Below are 6,265 nucleotides of genomic sequence, written 5' to 3' on the forward strand. Positions count from 1 at the left end.
TACATGAATTGAAGATGACTCACTCTTGATAAAGCTCACATGTGAATATCATGCCTTGGGAGCCTACTTGAGTCCATATAGTGCTCTTTTTAACCTCCAAACATGAGAATCCCTTCCATGTGCTTCAAATTCTTCAAGTTTCTCTATGTAAATCTCTTCCTCAATTACTCCATTGAGAAACATTATTTTTACATCGATTTGGTGAATCTTCCAACCCAACTATGAAACCACATAAATTATAACTCTTATGGAATAATACATGGTTATTGGAGTAAACATCTTGTTGTAGTCAATTCCTTCATTTTTAGAAAACCCCTTAGCTACAAATGAACTTTGTACTTTTCCACACTACCAATTGTAACATGTTTAATTTTATACAACCATCTCAAGCCCAACATATCATTGTCTTCTAGTCATGGTACTACCACCTGCATACTATTCTCCATGATTGAAGAATACTCTTCCACCATAGCCCCCTTCCATACTTGGTGCTTGGATACCTATTGAAGCCTAGAAGGCTCTACTTTAATTATTCATTCATAATTGCCACATAATCAAAAATACATTTGTGAGCCTTTCTTTGTCTAATTGAATCTTGTGGATAACCAACATATTTTTTGGCTTCTCTCAAAGTCCACTCAGCTGCCCAATTTTCCCTCTTCTTTGTAATATTGACATGATGTTGACGATTCTTTGTTCCTCCCAATCATCCTATTTGGCTTGCTTGCCTTGCTCTTCAACTTGTGTGATTGATGTTTGAGGTATTTGTGCTACCTCAATTGTGGGTGATTGCTCCTCACTCATCAAGATGCAAGAATTATGAAGAGCTCTATCCTCCTCAAACTTCACATCTCTAGGAACTACTAATTTCCCAAGGGAAGAATGTAAACTTGATAAGCCTTAAAAAAAAAATTGTTTCCAAGAAGGATGCAGTTGATTCTAATTTTGGTCTTTTCTCCATAGGAATGTGATAATACACAAGGCAACCAAAGATGCCAATGTGGCCCTAATATGGTTGCTTACACTGAATGCCTATTTAAGAGTCAATTTTCCTAGCATTGTGTGAGGGATCCTACTTTGTAAATACATAGTTGTATTACAATCTTCTACCCATAGGGACCAATGCAAATTCTAATCTTGAAGGCTTGGTCTTGGCTGCTCCAACTATAGTCTCACTCTTCTACTCAACAACCCCATTTTGTTGAGGGTTGTATGAAACTATCAACTCTTTCTTGATACCTTCTTGGGCACATAAATCTTTGAAGGAATTCAAGGTATACTTGCCTCCATTATCAGACCTTATTATCTTGATCTTATCTTTCTCCTTGTCTGGTTCTCTACAAGATCCTTAAGCACTTTGAACGTACTAAAGACCTCATCTTTGTTCTTCATAAAATATATCCATGTCTTCTAGAGAAATCATATATCGAAGTAACATAATACTCATACCCATTTGAGGATCCTATTGACATACATTCACACACATTGTGCTTACAATATCCAAAATTCCTTCAGATCTATTTTCTCTACTTGGAAAATTGTTCTTGGCATATTTCCCCAAAGCATAACACTTACACTCGTCATTCTTTTTTGTCTTGATCTTAGGAGGCCTCATCACTATTTCCTTGAAACTATTGAGTGCACTATGGTAAAGATGAGTCATAACTCTTCTTGCCCTCTATGCCTGCTTACCAATTCATGTATTGGCTCAAACTCTAAAAGAAATAAGATTTCATGCTTGACTCTAATCACTTTTGTAACTTTGGATTCCTTGGGAGATATAGACTATTTTAGTTTCAAAGGTTATGATGTAACCATTTTCTTCCAATGTAGAAATTGAGTTTAGATTCTTTTCCATGCTAGGGACATACAACACATCCTCCACCAACAAGGGCTTTCCAGAACCCCTTGAAACTTACTAGTGCTAATACTAGTTTCATGGTTCTTGACATTGTCATTGAGCTCAATATAGAAATCTACTTATATGAGATCCTTAACTAAAATGATACTAATGCATTTATGTACTTTTGAAGAGTCAAGTTAGAATGCTCCATGATTGAATGTGTATTTTATCTTTAGATTATATCTTTAATTTCTCCATATGATCACTATATGAAGTGATTTTGTGTTGAATGCTATTAAATACCAAGTCCTAACAACAATTGGGAAAAATATATGTTAAGTCATTATAAGGACTAGTGAAAAAAAAATAGGTTCTGGATGTTTAAAAAAAAAATAGGCTAAATCTTATGGTAGTCAAGATTGACCATTCATGTGAAAATTCTAGTTTGGGGGAACCATCAAATGTACACTGATAATAGTATAGTTCCAGTAAACTGATAATAACTATGAATATATGAGAATTTAAATGTTAAATAAGATAAAGTTTAAATTTTGATGGCTCTTTTGAAGGGAACCCTAACCCTTTTTGGGAAGGATGTATGATCCATTCAAGTCAAGGTAAAACTATTGCAAGAATGTATAAAATTCTTATTTGTTCAAGGTAAAATCATTAGATAGTTGTACTAATAATATGGCATAATTTAAGGCCTTGTTATGAGGCCTTTTACTCTGCTTGGAGCTAAACTTGAAAAAGATGCAAATCAAAGGCGAATCCACAACAATAGTAAATGGAGTGAGATCCAATTCAACACCAAATTGGAGGCACATTCATTACTTGAAGTAATATTAGCCTTAATAGGAATATTTGAAAAGATTATGATCAACCATATATAGAGAAGGTAACTCTATGGGAGAAATATTAGATAATTAAGGGGTAGATGGAATCATTATTAAGTAATTTTTTTAGCAAAAATCAAGATAATCAAGAGTCAAGTAGAGATGGGATAGAAGTTCTTATGAAGCGAAGGGATTGACAAACTCTTGTCTCTTGACACATAAGCAAGTATAATTGGTGGTTATAATTGGGACAATTTTGTTAACTCGTGGGATTGGAGTAGAGAATATGCATGGTGATTATCATTATGTGATCTACCTAATCCTCAAACCTGTCATGCCCAAAATATAGGGGCAAAACCCACACAACAATTTTTTTTTAAGAACTATGATTAAATAAGATAACATGGTCGTAAAAGATTTTAAATGTTTAACTATAATGGAATTAATTGTTCGAGTAGTTTTAGATTCAGATACCCAATGATATAAAAAGTTTACAACTAGTTTGAACATTTCGTCAAAGGATTATTAGGGAGAACTGAAAATTTCTTAGTAAATCAATGAATTAAATTATATGACTAATCCATATAACTAAAGTCCTAATCCATGAATTTTCTTTAATAATTTCTTAAAACATTACCTCCTAAGGATGACAAAAGATTTACACAATAACTGATTCGATATGTCAAAATGTCCTACCAACTGAAATGTCATCTGTCACTAAATTACATAACCTAGTTTAGCATTAATTTAATCATGATCAATATATCACTAACCTCATGGTGAACGAATTAACTAGCCCTTTCTATTAGCTTAATAACTTGGTCGACATTACAATTTAAATCTTTTGAACATTAAGAAAATTTGAACCCCTAAAAGATCAATTGAATTTAACTATTCAACGCAAGCTAACTACGTTTTAAAACTTTAATCCAAAATCCAATTCACCTTAGATATACACATACAATAGAGATAAACTTTATCATTGATTATACTATCTACATCCAAATTAAATTTTTTCTCTAACATACTTATAACAATCTAATTTATTAATTTATCGCTCACAATTAAAATTGGAGACTAGAATTATTTCAACTAAATCTATAAGTAAGACTAAACTTTGTTTGAAACTATAATAAATTTAAGTCCATATTAATAATGCCAATATTAAAGTCAATCTAACTGATCTCTATTAAAACACAATGATACTAACACAAAATATACTTGAAACTTGAATATACTAATTAGATTTGCTACTGAGTTAAAACTAATTTATAAATAATACTAATTTCAAATCTAACAATTTCTATCTAAAATTTATAATTCTCCAATTAAATTCTAACACAAAACTATACAATCCACCACTTTTAATAATAAATACTAAAACCTACAATATTCTAATGCATTTTGGGTCCTAACTCCTTTACTATCACACACTAAAACAATACTAAAATCTAACAATTATCTTAATTAGAAATATATTAATTTCAATTCAAAACTTTTAAATTTGAACTATTAAAATCATCTAACAACTAAGTTACCATTCTACTAACATTATTTAAACATTAGATTTAAAACTTAGCTAAACAAACTTAAGTAAATATGTATAAAACAATAAACACTAACTAAAAGAAACTAAGAACATTATACTACTTCCTAATCACATAACATATCTACTGATCTACATATTACATTAGTGCTAATCATGATTTAAAATAACAATAATTTATAACTAATACCAACCTATCCCATACTACCCTATTCTACCCATCTACCCCCACATATGCTAAAACTACTCTATACCACTCCCTAGCCAAGCGGCCTAGCCACCACTTGGCTTCCCTACATCTCCTCCATGCTACCCCATGGTCTCTGCATGCTGACCAAGGTCTGTCAGTGCAGTCCTACTCCCTCTACCCTTGCATGATTGAAATTTGAAGCCTTGGATCCAGCGCATGGAGAATTAGAACATAAGGGGGGGAAGGTGTAAGGCATAGCAAGGTTAACACAATTTTAAACCAACCAACCCCAATCCCATGATGTGACATGGGTCTCCGCGCAGGTCAGGTATAGTACGAACCAGTAGCAGGTGGATGGATAGTTCAATGCCTAGTTCTTCTTCCCATGGAATGCCAAGGCAAGGTGAGAGGTGGGGGGGGGGGGAAGAGAAATAAATGCAAGAAGAGTTAAAGTTGTGAAACTTTCTCCTTGCTTCCTTGACAAGACAAGGGTGTCAGTGGCGATAGCTCTCCCAAGGTGCGTAAGGTATGAGGTGTGATGATTGATTTGTTGACTTTAAACAATTTTTACCCCAATTTTTGCCATTACCATGTTAGTCCAGAACATGGGGTACATAAGGAATTAGCCCCATTCCCATTCAATGCAACCAATTAATTTGTTAAAGGTCCATAAGCTTGCGCCAATATTGGGGGGAAAAATAGAGTTATGAGTTAAAGTTTTATAGGTAGACCCTGGGATGTTAGGATGGAGAGGGGGAGGGGGGGGTGTAGTAAATGCATAAAGTTAATTGGGTAAGATAATTAGGATAAACAAATGTATGTTTTTACTTAAATGCTCATTTTATTTTATTTTATTTATATTATTTATAAATTTAGCAATGATTTTAGTTGAGATATAAAGGAATAATTCAAAGAATATTCTCTATAAACTTGGGGGATTAAAATTTCCCCCATACATTTTCCAGAGAGATATTTTACTCCTGGGAATGCACATTTTCTTTGTTTTGAAGCCAATTTTATCTAAGTGATGATATATTTGTTTCTTGCTATATATATATATATATATATATATATATATATATATATATATTTATTTATTTATATTTTAGAGTGAATTCTAACCCAAAGACAACATTGATTTCCCTATGAGCAATAAACTAATACAAGGATTTGAATAGGGTTATTTCTTTCATTCTTTTCTCCTAAAATTTGTGTTTTAACAATCATCATATAACAAGGTGCATGTTCCAATTATTCAGAATTCAAGGTGATAAATAATTCTTAACCAAATTTGATTATGTCAATTATGAAATTTAACAAGGGGAGAGTTAACTTGGTGACCACGATGTAGGATTTTTATTTCCTCTTGATATATAAACCTTGAATTGGAAACTTCATCATATCAAATTACTTTTCATTACATAATTGAAAACTTGAGAATTCATGAATTGGAAGACATAATATATTATCCTACTTTCTCACATACATATGCAAAACTTGAAATCACATAAAAACAATGCAAGGAGATTTTCATAATCTTTTTCCTTCTCTATTATTCATCCTGGTTCAAGGCTCCATCAGGAAAGAACCAATAAGAAAACCCCATGTCTTTGCCAATACATCAAAATTCAAATACATTTTACATAATATTAGAATTCACATGAAACCTCTTCTAAATCCTTCACAAGTTCTTTCTTCCAATATCTTCAATTCTTCAAGGGGAAACAAGGAGAAGACAAAAGCTGACCTGGGGTGAAACATCACAACATCAAGAGCAATTCAAGCATACACCCCAACCCGGTTTTACACAATAGGTCCAAGCATAGAACCTGACTAGGGAGGAGGTGGAT

This window comes from Cupressus sempervirens, chromosome 5, assembly GCF_028749045.1.
Source record: "Cupressus sempervirens isolate cs-2001-9-10 chromosome 5, ASM2874904v1, whole genome shotgun sequence".
NCBI classification, from domain to species: Eukaryota; Viridiplantae; Streptophyta; class Pinopsida; order Cupressales; family Cupressaceae; genus Cupressus; species Cupressus sempervirens.